At 37.1% G+C, this 7,877-nt stretch overlaps 1 non-coding gene across 1 annotated transcript; it reads right to left on the reverse strand.

The window, feature by feature from the left end:
• Positions 1-4,412: 4,412 nt before the first annotated feature.
• Positions 4,413-4,519, reverse strand: LOC145557152 (small nucleolar RNA R71). The gene has a single exon (XR_014092208.1). It is a non-coding gene; the product is annotated as a small nucleolar RNA R71 (small nucleolar RNA).
• Between the last annotated feature and the right edge of the window lie 3,358 nt (positions 4,520-7,877).

Raw genomic sequence — 7,877 nt, forward strand, 5'->3', positions numbered from 1 at the left:
TATCTATTAGTGAGGTAGAGACAATTGCTTTTACTACACAATGTAGGGCTATATTACAAAATAAATCTCCACCTAAACTAAAAGATTGAGGTAGTTTTTTTAGTCTATGTCATATTGGTAATTTTCTAATTGAAAAAGCTTTATGTGATTTGGGTGATAGTGTAAGTGTTATGCCATTATTTGTGAGCTCTAAATTAAATTTGGGTAAATTAAAAGCTATCAATATTACTCTGCAATTGGCCTATCGTTCTGTACAATACCATATAGGTGTTTTAGAGGATGTTCCTGTTAGAGTAGGTAAATTTTTTATACCTGTTGATTTTATTGTTCTTGATATGGAGGAAGATTTGCAAATTCCGATTATTTTAGATAGACCATTTCTTCATACTGCAAGGGCAATAACAGATGTGAAAAGTAGTAAACTTACATTATGTGTAGGGGATGATAATATTGCTTTTAATTTAAATAATGTCCCTAAAAGCCCCATGTTAGAGGAAAAGTGTTATAGTGTTGGTGTGGTTGCTGTAAATAGATTTTCTAATATGTTAAAGATCCCTTTGAGGCGGTATTTTGTGTTGCATCTTTCGCAGAGAAAACTAATACTTGGAAAGATTATGTGGATGCTATAAAAAGAGCTCTAAAATTTGTAGGGCTCGGGTTTGAAGATGAACAAGTGGAGAGAGAGAAACAAATTGCAGAAATCAATCCCTTAGAGAAAGTTCCACCCGATCGGGTGAAATTTGTTCTATCAAGCAAAAATACGAAGGGAATTGAAGCTAAAAACCACCTGGTCGGGCCACGATTGCCCGGTCGGGCGAGAGTAAGTCAACAAAACTGGTCAAATTCAAAACGCCATAACTTTTGCATTTCTTAATGACATTTTGCATGTGACCTATCATTGGAAAGCACTTCAAGTCTACTTTTTAATTCAATTGAAATGACTCCATTATCACTTGTATAAAAAAAGTTATGAGAAAAATAGTGAACCTGATTCATTTTTGCCTCTTTTCTTACTAACACTTTGTTTCTTTTTTGTCCAAAATTATACCAAGGTGACGCATTGCAATGCTTGGGATGGTGGTGGATATGAGTTTGTTGATGAGGGGTATTCACTTGGATTACTAACTTCCATTTAAGCCAATGAGGACATTGTCTTATTTAGTTTGGGGGAATTTCTTGTATATATAGTCTTTCTTTCCCTTTTCTTTTTATTTTCTTTGGTGTGCCTAGTTTAGTTTTAATGATTTCTAGATTTTATTGCTTTATTATTTTAGATTTATTTTTTTCTAGGTTAGATTTATTGCTTTCAAAAAAAAATAAAAAAATACAAATATACGTTCTAATGAATAAAAAATCATGCTTCTCTGTGCCCCTTGATAAAAAAATTTTTGAAATTGTTTTGATTCTTGGTTGTTTATGATAAATATTGTGCATTTTTTTATCATGATTTGATGTTTGATTGCCTTGAAATCTTAACATGCGTCAATTTTGTCCAACTACTAGTGAATATAGTGCTTGACTAGTTGATTTGGTAAGGAATGTGTGTTATTTCATGGTATGTTAATGAAATTGAGTATTGGTTTTTAACTTTGAGAACTGTTTGTATGACTCATTATTATGCATATTGAGGAAGACGAAAGCATTTGTTCTTTTAGGTAGCATTCAGACGATTTCAGATACATTTGTTCCCTTCTTGCTACCCATGTTGTTGCCTTGACTTTTTATTGTTTATTAACCACATTACAAGCCTATTTAAGCCCTATTGGTTACTAGTCCCAAGCTTGGCTTGGGGGAGCTATTAGTTAGTGAGGTGAGGGATTTGTAGTGTGCTCATAATTTGCACAATGTGGGTGAATATGATGAGTTATTTGTTCTTATTTTGTGAATTGGGAAAAAAAATGAGAAATTTGTTCAAAAGTTGACAGTTTCTAATGTGAGATTAAAAAGAAAAAATAGGGCAAATTAAAAAATATTTCAATGATCAAGTATTCTAGTTGAAGGTTGCTCAAGAAAAAAAATAGTTTCAAAGAAAGAAAAAAAAAAGTTTCAAAAGAAAAAAAAAAGATTTCAAGGTTTGTTAGTTCACTCACGTTCTATAATATCATATTTGTTTGAGTGATATTGTAAGTGTTGGAAAATATTGTTAATATTGGTTGGTTGTTTGGTGAATTTTTGTAGAGTTGAGTTGAGTTATGTTCGAGATGATTGGTCATTATTTATTTTTAGCCTTGGTTTTATTAGGATTTTGGCTCCCTTAAGTATGGTTTTACTCTCACATTTTCCCAAATATTTCCTACCTTTTACCCTAGTGATGTGTCTATTTTATATAGTATTTTACCCCCGTCCCTTGGTCATAATTAGTAGTGTTTTTGGCTCTTTAGAGCCACTTTTAGTACTAATTGGTGTTTTCTAGTGTTTTCGTAGATTTGGTTGACTTTTGCAGGGATTTGCACTTTTGGAGCATTTTCCCGAGATATTATGGAGAAATTACGAGCATTGGAGAAGCACGACCAATTTTTATAGCCCAGGGCCGGTTAGAGCCATCGAACCGGTGATTAAGGGCTCGGTATATGTGATACCGGGGCATTTGGATCGAGTATTCAAGACCCGAAGAGGAAACCCAGATTGGCCCGAAGAATTGGAGCTCAATTGTAGTCCAAATAGTGGCCCAAGAGAGCAGCCCGGCCAAAGAGGCTGGCGCCAGAAGGCGCGCCCATCCAGGCGAGGGAAACAAGGCTGGCGCCCGAAGGTGCGCCCGGTCGGGCGCGAGAAATGTATCTGAAGGAAAAAGGCACGCCCGATCGGGCACGTGTTATTGTTAGGAGACGATTAACGTCGTTTAAGTTTGTTTTGGTTTAGGATTCTTACGGAGTATAAATACTTCTTCGTAAAACGAGTTTAAGACCTTCTTTACTCTCTCTTAATTATTTTATTATATTTTCTCTCTCTCTACTTACCTTTTAGATTAGTTTCTCTCTCTTATACTTTGTTCTTAACTCTATTCATAATTCCAGATTTATTTGGTATCGATTTCTCTTCTCTTAATCTTAGTTGTGTATTTTATTCATTTGATCATGTCTTGTTTTATTGCTTTGATTAGTTTAGTTTTTATTATGTGTGAGTAGTTCTATTTCTAGGGTTTATGGGGATCCATAAATAATATGAAGGGGCAATTTATGGTTGTTAATTGTTAATGCTAGATTAATTTCCTATTGATTGATTTAATGCTGTGTGACTAGATTTGCGCAGATCTTTTATGCATGAGTTTAACAATATTGATTCGAGATTCGACAGATGAGAATTGATGTTTAGGTCTAGTTTCAATAGGCAGGTTAATTTATAAATGGTTGAGTCGAGATTCGAAAGATGAGATTTAATACCAGTAAATTAATTGTGTGATTGTAATACGTAGCGAAAGCCCTTTATGATCTGATTAATGTATGCATTGATGATTGATTATTATGTTCTACCCTGGAATATTATTTATTGGTGAACCTATGCCCTAGATCCTTTTATATATTGTTTTCTCCTTATTCTTAATCTCTGTAGTTTAGTTTATTATCTAAATTTACATATTGGTTACTTTATAATTTAGATTACTTTAATTAATTAGGAATAGAAAGACTCGTTTCTCTGTGGATTCGACCCTACTTCCCTATCTACATTAGTTAGAGGATTTAGGAATTACTTTTGATTAGGGGATACGACTTTACCCTGTCAAAATTTGGCGCCGTTGCCGGGGAAACGGTTTAATTTTTTATTTCTAATTATTTTTGTAGTCTAGGTTATTTCTTTTTGTCTCAGAGAACGTTAGTTCTTTGAGGCAAGTGTCATATTTGCTTTTAGTTTTTTTTTTATGCCCAGGAGTACCAGATCAGGGTACGTCCCATTCGATCCTGAGATCGAACGATCCTTCCATGGACATAAGAATCTTTACAAGCAAATTCTGGCGGATTCTGGTGATAATAATAATCACCGAGATCCTCCAACTGGGTCCAGCGATTTAGAGGTATCATTAGATCCAGAACCAGAGATGACGGCTCCAAAGAAGCTTAGTGATTACTCACAACCAAAGCTTACAGATTTTCCACACCTTACTCCCACTCCGGCTCTTGATGGGGTACAATTTGAATTTAAACCCCAATTTATAACGATGATAGAAAGGAAGCAATTTAGTGGAGCTAAGGGTGAAGACCCAAATCTTCATATTGCAAGCTATTGTAAGTATTGTAATACCATCAGGCAAGCTGGGGTCATGCAAGACCAAATCAGGGAGATTCTCTTTCCTTTCTCTTTAACTGGAAAAGCTAAATTATGGTTTAATGGTTTAAATAGAACTGCACTTGGTATAACTGACTGGGAAACTCTTGTTTTGAATTTTTATAATGTATTATCCTGCAGAGAGAACAGCCGTACTATAGAGTGCAATTCAGAACTTTGCCAAAGAAGCCGATGAAACTTTATATGAGGCTTGGGAGAGGTTCAAGGACCTACAAAGAGAATGCCCCCACCATAATTTGGCATAATGGAAGTTAATCCAAGCCTTTTATAATGGCATTGGAAATTCATCTAGAATAATCTTAGATTCTGCAGCTAGTGGGAGATTTATGAATCTTAATGTTGATGATGCAGGTCAGGTTATTGAAGATATAACGATACATAATTCCCAATATGGGAATCCTAGAGGCTTTGCTAACAAGGGGAAGCATAGTGTTGACTCCGTATCCTTTTTGGAAGCTCAATTAACCTCTATCTGCCAGAAATTAGATAATCTTAGCACTGCTAATGTAGCAAATGTTTCTGCAATTAATAAAATTGTGAAATTTTAGGTCATTGGGAACAAGATTGCAGGAGTTCCGTGGAGCAAGTTAATGCCTTTCAAGCTTATATGCAGAATAACCCATACTCCAACACCTACAATCCTAGGTACCGGAATCATCCTTACCTTTCCTAGCAGAGTACTAATGTTCAAAATCCACCACCACAAGAACCACAGGCGTCACAACAACAACAGCAGAAATATAACCATCCCAATGCTGGCCAGAAGAACCAACCACAACAACCCTCTTCATCTTCCGACCCTGCTTTGGTAGAAATTAGAGCGATGTTGGTTAATATGCAGAAGCACATGGAGAGTAGAGATGCCCAAATTGATTCAATTCTAGCACATAACAAAATTATAGATAATCAAATTGCGCAATTTTCCGCTACTCTACAAGCCCGCCAACAGGGAGCTCTGCCAGCACAGCCAACCAGGCCTACGGGGATCAAGCCTAAGAAATTACTCTAAGGAGTGGTTCAAACTACGAAGGGCCCCCTATGCCTAGAGTTGATGAACCTGTTTTAATAAATAATGCTAATCTTGATTCCGTTAAACCAGTCAATGTAGCTAATAGCCCTGCAGGGCTAAAGCATAGTACTAATATATCTGATTCTACATTGCACGGTACGACCCGAGGGAAGGTGGCCACTCCTGATAACAGAAATAATGCTCCAAGGCCAGTTATCAAACTTCCATTCCTCAATCGTCACTTGAAGACAAACTTGGATAAGCAGTTTGGTAAGTTTTTGGAGATGGTAAAAGATTTGAAGGTAACAGTTCCCTTCAATGAACTAATCACACAGATTCCTGCATATGCAAAATTTATGAAAGAAATATTGACAAGAAAAAGGTCTATTAATGAGGTAGAGACAGTAGATTTCACTGCAGAGTGTAGTGTCGTACTTCAAAATAAATCTCTACCTAAATTAAAAGATCCGGGTAGCTTTTCTATCCCTTGTCATATTGGCAATCTAATGATTGATAATGCATTGTGTGATTTGGGTGCTAGCGTTAGTGTCATGCCATTATCTATGTGTTCCAAGTTAAATATGGGTAAATTAAAAGCTACTAATATTACTCTACAAATGGCCAACCGTTCTTTCAAATACCCCTTAGGTGTTTTAGAGGATGTTCCTATTAGAGTAGGTAAATTTTATATGCCTGTTGATTTTGTTGTTCTTGATATAGCTGAGGATACGCAAACCCCAATTATTTTGGGTAGACCATTCCTCAACACTGCATGAGCAATCATAGATGTGAGAAGTGGCAGATTAACACTATCAGTATGGGACGATAAAATTATTTTTAATCTTAATAATACCCCTAAAAGCCCCATGACAGAGGAGAAGTGTTGTAGTGTTAATGTGGTTCAGAGTTATTCTAACAAGCCCCAAGCTCTTGTAAAAGATCCCTTGGAGGCGGTATCTTTTGTTGCATCCCTTTCAGGTGAGATAGACAAATGGCAGAAGGAAAATGATGCAATAGAAAGAGCCCTCTACACTGTCAGTCTTGGTTTTGAGGAAGAAAAGGTTAAATCAATCAAGCAAGTTGTGGAATTTAAGCCTACGGTGAGTGTTCCGCCGGATCGAGTTGCAAGTGCTAAATGCAATGACAATTTGAAGCAACCCTCGATCAAAGAGGGATCTTTAGTGCGTAGCATTGAAGAACCCCTATCCAAGTCAAGGAGGATCCACCAGACAAAGTGAATTGGCGTCCCACAGGGTATGTCAGGAAGCCGCGTCGTGGCCTAAACACCGCTTGACCGGGTGAGAAACCACCCGACCAAGCATTAGGCTAAGGGTCCTAGTTATTGTACTTGGTAAGAAGGTCGTGCGGGACCTAGATAAACCAGCGCTTTGCGGGAGGCAACCCGTATTTTAATGCTTTTTAGACTAGTTGTTCTTTCTTTTTCTTATGAGAGGAGAGATGAGGGAATTTAATGAAATTTATGAGTTTTTGTACAGTTTTGAAGGAAAAGACTTAGCCAAATATTGAAGAAAAGAAGAAAATAGTAAAATCGTCAGAATAGCCTCGGACCCGATCGGGCGAAGCTCGCCCGACCGGGCAATAGAGCAAGGGTTGAAAAAGCTCATTTTTCGCCCGACTGGGCTCAAAACTCGTCGTATAAAGACATCTTAGATTGCCCGATCGGGCGAAGGGCACCTGACCAGACGCGAGAAAAGACGAAAATTTAGGCATCAGATCGCCTGATCGGGCGAAGCCTGCCCGACCGGGTGCGAGAGTTGAAGGAAATTTGGGTATTAGATCGCCCTATCGGGCGAAGCCCGCCCGACCGGGCGCGAGAACAGTAAATTGAAAAAATCAAGATCGCCCGACCGAGCGCGAGCCATCCGACTCTTTTTCTTCTTCTTCCTTCTTCTTTTTTCCTTCATTTTTCTTTTCCTCCATAACTTTCTCTCTCTAAAACCTTAAAACCTCTACCTTCTCTCTAAGATTCTCTCTTCATTTCTCACCCAAATCCAAATATTTTTACATATTATTAATCCTCTCTTCATCCTCTACAATTCTTTATATAAATTTTCAAATTCCATTCAAATTATTTTTCTATACCCATTTTATACTATGGCTTCAAAGAGGGCTCAATCCATTTTCGGTAGGAGTTCTAGCTCGAGGGAGGAGTATGATCCAGATTTACAACTCTCCTACTGGCCAACGATCTGTATAGCTAGCCAGGAGCAAAAGGAGTTGCTAGAACACCTAGCCGGGCGCGAGGTAATTCCTTCACGGTGGTTACACCGCCCTACTTTAGAAACTTATGGTTTGTATGATTTTGTTAAACGATTTTTGAATGACATAGGAATGAGAAAATTCGTTGATATGCATTATCCTACATACCGTGAATTAACTTTTGAATTCTTGTCTTCTTTGAAAGTTGTAAATAGTAGAAATAGGCCAAATTTATTTGTTAGGTTGAACAATAGAAACATTAGTTTAACTTATGTGGAATTTTGTAAATTGTTTGAATTAAATTCTGAATAACCATACCAATGGCATGCTAAATATAAAATGGGTGACATTTATTATTCTCTTACTG

This window comes from Chenopodium album, chromosome 8 (genome assembly GCF_948465745.1).
Source record: "Chenopodium album chromosome 8, dcCheAlbu1.1, whole genome shotgun sequence".
NCBI classification, from domain to species: Eukaryota; Viridiplantae; Streptophyta; class Magnoliopsida; order Caryophyllales; family Amaranthaceae; genus Chenopodium; species Chenopodium album.